The sequence below is a fragment of the Manis pentadactyla genome, chromosome 5 (genome assembly GCF_030020395.1).
Source record: "Manis pentadactyla isolate mManPen7 chromosome 5, mManPen7.hap1, whole genome shotgun sequence".
NCBI lineage: Eukaryota > Metazoa > Chordata > Mammalia > Pholidota > Manidae > Manis > Manis pentadactyla.
In genome coordinates, this window is record NC_080023.1 from 43,015,531 (window position 1) to 43,024,882 (window position 9,352).

General features: G+C 36.4%; 1 non-coding gene across 1 annotated transcript; it reads right to left on the minus strand.

The window, feature by feature from the left end:
- Positions 1-4,011: 4,011 nt before the first annotated feature.
- On the minus strand, positions 4,012-4,138 carry LOC118917448 (small nucleolar RNA SNORA36 family). Its single transcript, XR_005026802.2, has one exon. It is a non-coding gene; the product is annotated as a small nucleolar RNA SNORA36 family (small nucleolar RNA).
- Between the last annotated feature and the right edge of the window lie 5,214 nt (positions 4,139-9,352).

The window sequence follows — 9,352 nt, forward strand, 5'->3', positions numbered from 1 at the left end:
GATTCCTCAAGGGAGGAACAACCTAAGACAGGCACAGTCGCAGGGGGGCCATCAGGTGAGAAATTGGGGATCAACAGAGGTGAGGCTTAGAACCTCACCCTCCCCTGTTTTGAGATAAATCTTCTGCATCCGTAGATGTTTTGTTGCCCTTGTCTAGCTTGGATTAATACTTAGCCTACAGGCACACACCTGATCATCTACATTTGCCCTCTTACAGCACTAAACTATGTTTTCTACCTTTATCTTGCATCTACCAACCACTTCAGCATTTTATTAAAAATAATAATAATAATAATAATAATAAGGTAGAAATGTGGGATTCACATATAAATCAAGTATAAAATCAAATGAATATTCATATTTGACCTGATTGTTTATAGTTCATAATGCGTGATCAAAACCAAAAGTTTCTGTGATGACTGCCCTTGTACTGTTCACCATGTAAGAACTTATTCACTATGTAAGAATTTGTTCACCATGTAAGAACTTGTTCGTTATGCTTCAGAAGATCAGAGACTGATGAGAATTAGGCTTGGGGTGGATTAATGATTGTGCATTGAGTCCCCTATACAGAATTTTATTGTTGTTAACAACCATTTGATCAATAAATATGAGAGATGCCCTCTCAAAAAAAAACCATGGAGTCCTGCTACTGAAATCTCTCAGGCTGACTTTATTCCAGTTCTTGCTAAAGCCTAATTGTCAATTTAGTCAATCTTCCCCTGATTCTGTGAGCCACCCAGAATCCTTCCAATGTCTTCCTTTTTTTTTTTTCCTTTGCCCAAGTTAACTGGATGCTTATAAATAAACAAATGCAAATGTTTGAGGCATATACCTAAGTTCTAGGTTCATAGAAAGGGATGTCTTACACATTTTGCCATTCTTAGTGGTACCAACCTTCTCCTCGCCCTGTCCCACCCTGCTTGCTTCTCTGAGTTTTCTGAGACAATCTGAGAAAGTCAGCTGGGCCTCTGAAAAGGGAAGTATTTGAAGGAAAAGAGTATAAGATAAATCCAGACTTACAGCAAAGCTGCTACCAGAATATAAGGACAAAAAGGGGGTGAGCAATGACTCTCTCCCATATCTAGTATAGTCCAAATTGTCATTAGAATGTCAAAATTAGTTTTACATTCCCTCTTCTTAAGAGAGGCTGAGGAAAACCACAGTTAGAGAAATGAGGCAGTTTAGTAGATGACCCAGCAACTGTAGGAGCTCAAAGGCTCATTCTGCCTCTTGTAGACATTGTGACCTTGGAAAAGTTACTTAACCTCTCTGTTCCACCTTTAGCCCTTCTTTAAAATGGAAATTATAACAATACATGTGCCTATGTCATCAAGTTATCATGAAGATAAAATGGTTTGATATTTGTAAATGTACCTAGAATCATGCTTGGCACATAGGAAGAGCTATATAAGGGTTTATTAAAATAAATAATGTTTCTCCTAAGAAAATGTTGAGGTGGTCTAGCCTGGAGAGGAAGTCTTAAAAAAAAACTATCGCTAACTAATATGAACTCTGCTGAACCAACCACATGCCATCTTACACTGAGAAGAGGATCAAAGGAAATCAGCAAACAGGGCCCTTGTGTCATGATTGTTTGTCAGTATATCAACTGACCCTTATTTATTTTGTCTGAGAAGAAGGTAAGGCTCCCCCTTTGAGCCCTCTACTCAGTGAAGATGGATTGTGGCAGAAGAGCCAGAGAAAGAGAATTAAACAGGGGAATACCAACAGTGATCTGAGGGAGGACAAGTGAACTACCAGAGCTAGAACTGCTCTTGGCATCAGCTACAACGTAATTGTTCCTATTCAGCCAGAAGTACATGTGGTTTGGGCTGTCAGCAGTTACCTCTTGCTTCTCTGTCTGAAGGTTTTCCCTGACCTGTGCGCTGAAAGATGCTCAGGCTGCAATCTTCCTCTCCACTGACTTAGAAGCTCAAGTAGGGGATCTGCTGGCAGTAGGACCTCCAGAGGGTTTCCATTACTCCCCCTTGGTTCACTCTGTGTCTCCGGAACCACCCCATTTCCCACCCTCACCCGCCTCACTGGCCAAGTCCTGCACAGCCAGTCCATTTCCAATCTCCCCTACATTCCTCTCTTAAAAATCCCCTCCATTTGCTCTCCATTCCTGGCTTTTGCACACTCCTCAGTCATTGTTAGGGTTATTTTAAGACCTTCATAGATCCTAAGCATTCTTACTCATGAAGGCCCCGTCCCTCATCAATGCAGACATCTTCAACTGCATCCACACCCATCATCAAATATAATTTCCATGGAATAATAGATGAGTTGAGATCCAGTTAACACATTGGCCTACAATTACTTTTTATAGATATTTAAAATGTTTGATTTTTATAGATATTTTTTATTTTTATAGATATTTAATGTTTGATTTTTACGGATATTTAAAACGTTTGATTAATTATACAATTTTAATTGTAATTTTATAGCTTTCTTCTGTATTTTAGAACCAGAAGTTTTTTCAAACATAAACACTTTTACTGACCTTTGAAAATCTCATGGACCCTAAATATCATGCCTGTTGTGGATAAAATGTCCCTCCCCTTTAACCACACACAGTGGCTAGAAAGCCATCCAATCTCCTGCTGTTTGGGAAACTAAACAGTGCATTTGGAAACAGAGAAGTCAGGTTTGCTGTGGAATTGCACTGGTCTTAGGAGGAGGAAAACCATATGGTAGGAGAGAATACAGCTCACAAGAAAAAGATCACACATCTGACTTCATTAGTATTATCATAGGTTATTAATTAGTATTATTAATCATAATACCACACTTTTTTGAGTATTTACTGTTTACTGGAGGCTTTGCATATATTTCAGCTAAACTTAGAACCTTATGCAATTAATATTATTTACATTTTATTAATGGTACAACTCAGACTGTTGGAGTAATGAGAGGCACAGTTAAATTTGACCCTAGGTTTACCTGCCTACAGTGCACAAGTTTTCCACCTTACTATGCTGCCTGGCAGTTTCTTGTATTAATTAAAATCATCAAACTAAGTAGGGCCATATGTACCTGTCATGGTTTGTTCTAAGTTTCAACTCGACTGGGCCATGAGGGCCCAGATATTTGCTCAAAAATATTCCAGGTCTTTCTGTTAAGGTGTTTTTGTTTTGTTGTTGGGTTTTTTAATTTAATTTCTATAAACAACAAAAACAGAAACCATTCACCCATTTCTCCCACCTCTGTCAATCTGTATTCTGTACCTAAGAGCTCAATTATTTTTTTAATTTATTTATATAATTTTTAGATTACACATTTATGAGAGACCTTATGATATCTAAGTCTGACTTATTTCACTTACCATAATGCCTTCAAGGGCCATCCATATTGTCATAAATGGAAAGATTTCCTTCTTTTTTACAGCTGAATAATAACCCATACAGTGGAATGTTCAATATATTTTTACCACATCTTCTTTATCCATTTATCCATTGATGAACACTTAGGTTGTTTCCATATCTTGGATGTTATAAATAATGCTACAACATTATAAATAACAAACTTGGGGTGTATATATCTTTTCAAATTATTATTTTCATTTTCTTCAGATAAATACCAAAAATGGAATTGTTGGATCATATGGTAGTTCTATTTTTTAATTTTCTGCAGAAACCTCATGCTGTTTTCCATAACAGCTGCACCAGTTTACATTTCCATCAACAGTGCACTAGGGTTCCCTTTTCTTCACATCCTTATCAGCACTTGTTACTTCTAGTCTTCTTATAACAGCCATTCTAACAGATGTGAGATGGTATATCATCATGGTTTTGATTTGCATTTCCCTGATGATTAATGATATTGAGCATCATTTCATGTACCTCTTGGCCATCTGTTATGTCTTCTTTGGAAAAATGTCTATTCAGATCTTCTGCCCATTTTTTGAACAGTTATTCAGTCATTTATTTGTTGAGTGAATTAATCAGACTTTTATATAAAGATGTACATATAATAAAGTTCATTGTAAGCCCCCTTCCCCATTTATCATTGTATAGGCTGGGAAATAAATGAATAGAGTAATATTTTCTGTGTAGTCATTTTTCCTAGCCTGTTTCAATGTTCCAAAGTTTAATTAACAGAACCAGGAAGCCACTCTGAACTGAACACTTTGGATTCTTCTGCCCATTTTTGATTTTTTTTTTGCTATTAAGTTGTACAAGCTCTTTACTTATTTTGGATAGTACCCAATTATCAGATGTATGATTTACAATTATTTTCTCCCATTCAGGATTTTTTTCCATTTTTTGATGGTTTCCTTTGCTGTGTTGAAGCTTTTTACTTTGAAGCATTCCCACTTATTTATGTTTGTTTTTGGTGTCAAATTCAAAATATCATGGCCAAACCTATGTCAAAGAGCTTAGCACCTATGTTTTCTTTTAGGAGTTTTATGGTTTAGGTCTTTAATCCCTTTTGAGTTCATTTTTGTTTATGATGTAAACATTGGTCCAATTTTTCCAACTCCATTTACTAAAGAAACTGTTCTTATTCCACTGTATTCTTGAATCATTGTTTCTTGACTCCTTTGGTCATAAATTAATTTACCATATATGCTTCGGTTAATTTCTCAGTTCTTTATTCTGTTCCAATTATCTATGTCTATTTTTGTGCAAATAGCATACTGTTTTAATTACTATAGCTTTGTGATATAGTTTGAAATCAGGGAATGTGATGCCTCCAGCTTTTTTCTTCCTTCTGAAGATTGCTTTAGCTATTCAATCTTTTATGGTTTCATACAAATTAAAGAAATTCTTTTTTGTTCTATTTATATGAAAAATGCCATTAGAATTTTAATAGGGCTTGCACTGAATCCATATATTGCTTTGGGTAATGTACACATTTTAACAATATTAATTCTTCTAATCCATAGCATGGAATATCTTTCCATTTACTTGTGTCTTCAGTTTCTTTCATTGATTTCTGATAGTTTTCAATGTACAGGTCTTTTACGTCCTTGGTTAAATTTATTCCTGGGTATTTTATTCTTTTTAATACAATTGTAAATGGGATTGTTATCTTAATTTCTCTAATAGTTCATTATTAGTGCATAAAATTCCATTTTAGAAATATATTTTTTTGTGTTATTGATTTTGTATCTTGCAACTTTACTGGATTTGTTTATTGGTTTTAGCAGGTTTTTTTGTGGAGTCTTTAGAGATTTCTATATATAACATGTTATCTGCAAATAGTGACAATTTTACTTCTTCCTTTCCAATTTGGATGCCTTTGATTTCTTTTTCTTGCCTAATTGCTCTGGCTAGGACTTCCAATAGTATGTTGAATAAAAATGGTGAGAGTGGGTATCTTGTCTTATTCCTGATCTTAAAGGAAAAGCTATCTATCAGCTTTTCACCATTGAGTATGATGTTAGCTTGCCAAATATGGCCTTTATTATGTGGAGATACATTCCCTCTACACCTGTTTTTTTGAAAGTTTTTATCATAAATGGATAATGAATTTTGACAAATGTTTTTTCTGCATCTATTTAGATAATCATATGATTTTTGTTCTTCATTTTGTTAATGTAGTATATTACATTGATTTGTGGATGTTGAACCATCTTTATATCTCTAGAATAAATCCCACTTGATCATGATGAATGATCCTTTAAATGTATTGTTGAATTTGGTTTGCTAATATTTTGTTGAGGATTTTTGCATATATGTTCACCAGGAATATTGGCCTGCTTTTCTTGTGGCATTCTTGTGTAGTTTTGTTGTCAGGATAATGCTGACCTCATAGAATGAGTTTAGAAGAGTTACCCCTTCTGTTTTTATGGAATAATTTAAGAAATGGTACTAATTCTTCTTTGAATGTTTGGTAGAATTCACCAGTGAAGCCATCTGGTATTGAATTTTTGTTTTGGGGGGAGAGTTATGATTACTAATTCAATCTCCTTACTAGTAATCAGTCTTTTCAGATCTTCTATGTTACCATGATTCAGCCTTAGTAGGTTGTATGTTTCTAGGTATTTCTTCTAGTTTGTCCAGTTTGTTGGCATGTAATTGTTCATAGCAGTCCCTTACAATCCTCTGAATTTCTATGATATCAGTTGTAACATTTGCTCTTTTATTTCTGATTTTGAGTCTTTTTTTTTTTTCTTGGTAGTCTAACTAAAAGTTTGTCAATTTTATCTTTTCAAAGACCAGCTCTTAATTTCATTTATCTTTTCTATTGTCTTTTTAATGTCTTCATTTATTTCTGCTCTAATATTTGTTATTTCCTTTCTTCTATTAACTTTGGGCATTGTCCTTCCTTTTCTAGTTCCTTCAAGTATAAATTTATGTTGTTTATTTGAAACTTTTGTCTTTTTGAGTCATTTATCACTATGAACTTCCCTCTTAAAAATGCTTTTGTTGCATCCCATAAATTTTGGTATGTTACATTTCCATTTTCATTTGTCTCAAGGTATTTTTAAAAATGTATTCTTTCACCCATTGGCTGTCAGTAGCATGTTGCTTAATCTCCACATATTTCTAAATTTTCCAGTTTTTTTCATGTAATTTTTGGTTTCATATCATTGTGGTCAAAAAAGATGTCTGATATGATTTCAATTCTATTAAATTTATTTTGTAGCCTAACCTATGATCTGTCCTGAAAAATGTTCCACATACACATGAGAAGAATGTGTATTCTGTTGTTTTTGAATGGAATGTTCTGTAAATATCCATTAAGTCAACTTAGTCTAAAGCATCATTAAAGGCCAGTGTTTCCTTATTGACTGTCTGTCTGGATAATCTATCCACTGATGTAAGTTGGGTATTAAAGTCCCCTACTATTATATTACTATTTCTCCCTTTATGTCTGTAAATATTTGCTTTATATATTTAAGCACTCCTATGTTGGGTGCACAAAAATTAATATTATGCTTTCTTGGATTTACCTCTTTATCATTAGGTAGTACCCTTCTTTGTCTCTTATACCAGTCTTTTTTTTTAAGTCTATTTTGTCTGATATAAGTATAGCTACTCTAGCTCTTTTTTGGTTTCCATTTGCATGGAATATTTTTTTCCATCTTTTCACTTTCAGTCTTCATGTGCCCTTGCATCTCAAGTGAGTCCCTTATAGGCAGTGTATAGATGGGTCTTGTTTTTTTATCCATTAGGCTGATCTGTGTCTTTAAACATTTAAAGTAGTTATTGATAGAGAAGTGCTTATTTCTATTTTGTTGTTTTATGGCTGTTTTATAGTTCCTCTCTGTTCCTTTCTTCTTTTGCTCTCTTTCTTTGTGGTTTGATGACTTTCTCTTGTGGCATGCTTATATTCCTTTCTTTTTATCTTTTGTAAGCTTACTATAGGATTTTGCTTTGTGGTTACCATGAGGCTTACATATAATAACTTATATCTAAACCAGTCTATTTTAAGTTAGCAATAGCTCTCAGTTTGATCCCACTGCAAAGCTCAGTATTGTTACTATCCCAACAACCCATGTTTTCTGTTTTTAATGTCACATTTTACATCTTTCTATCTTATGTACCCTTTAACTAATCATTATAATCATATTCTTAATACTTTTGTCTTTAAACCTTCATACTAGCTTTATAAGTAATCAATCCACCACCTTTATCACATATGATATTCTTTCATATGTGTTCATGTTACTAATTAGCACCCTTTCTTTTCAGCTTAAAGAAATCCTTTAACATTTCTTGTAAAGCTGATTTAGTGGTGATGAATTCTTTCAGTTTTTGCTGTTTGGAAAACGTTATTTCTCCTTCATTTCTAAATGGTCATTTTGCCAGGTAGAATAGTCCTGTTTGGAAGTGTTTTTCTTTCAACCCTTGTTCAACCCTGCCTTAGCTCCTCATTGTCTCTCAACCCTCTGTGCTTGCCCAAGCAGTCCATTATATTTTTAATAGCTCCCAATGGTTGATGATATGCCAAGACCTGTCATTGTTCCAGAGAGGAAGATCTCAGCACCTAGATTCAGGCTGGCTGGAAGCCAGATCCTCAGGCAGTAGTTTTTAAAAGTATACAAATATTTACTGTCCCATGGGACAGCAAGCATGAGTCCCACTGGCCACCCAATCTAGGTGATCTGGACATGTCTCCTGAGCAGCAGTTACAAAAACCAAGGCTCTAGATGAGGTTATAAGCTCTTTTCTGGGTAATACCAGTGACCTGAAGCAAGGTAGAGAACATCATGATGTCATCCACAGCCCATGTTCCTTGCAAGTACTCTGTAGGCCACTGAATGTGTGACAAAGCTGAAACCTGCCCCTCAGGCCAAAGCTCCAGAAGAAGAAACGCGGCCTCCTTCACAGAAAGACTGGGGAGTCTGCCTCAGTCCACTGTCTGTGCAGTTCCGTGGGGGTAGATAGTCTGCCAAGAATCATCTCTTCAATTGACACAGTCCACTGGGACCAAGGAATGCAAGATCCCCAAAGCCACCAGTGCCAGGTGATCAAGGGGTGTCACCTGGGTGACAGCTGCAAAACCCAGGGCACCAGGCTTCTGTAAAGCTCCCCACTGGGAGACGCTGGTGCTCTGGAGGATAAGCACAAAGGTAGCATCCACCCTCTAAGTTCTCTGGAAAGGACTGAAGTCAGCCCCAAAATGTGTGCCCAATCAGGATCCTATCCCTCAGGTCACAGTCATAATGATCACCTAATAGGCCTCCTTCACAAGATTCAGCTCCTAAGCCTGTTGCCTCTTGGTGTGCCCTGGGGATAGTAGCTGTTTAAGAATACTTTTACTTCTGGTTACACTCCTATAGGATCCATAAGCATCAGCCCCACTGGCCTCAAAAGCCAGGCAATGTAGAGGTATCTCCTGGCAGCAGTCACAAAAAAATGGGACACCAGTGACAGGAGTACAAGTTCCTTTGGGTGACATCGATTGTTATAGCCCCACAAGACCAAAGTCACAATCTCCTCTGGCCTCCAGAGCCAGGCAATCAAGGGGTGTACCTAGGTGGGGGACCTACTAAGCCACCAGGTGCATGCAAAAGCTCTCTTCCAGGGGACACTGGTGCCCTGGAGCATGGCAAAGGGAGAGCACAAAGGTGGCACCCTCCAGTCTCCATCCCTGCAGAGTGTTTCAGAAGGCTCCCAGATGTATGTATTAAATTAGGTGCCTGCCTCTCTGGCTGATGCTTCAGTAAAAGCAGGTGAGCCTCCTTCACTTTAAGTCTAGGAATGATTTGACTGCCTGAGACCTGGGTCCTGGTGTGGGCAAGTCAAGTACATGGGCCATTTAAGAACAGCTTCTCAGCTAGGGTCTTGTGGGTCTCCAGATGCGAGCCCTGTTGGTTTTCTTTTTTTTTCTTTTATCTTTTTTTCTTTTTATTAAGGTATTATTGATAAACACTCCTATGAAGGTTTCACATGAA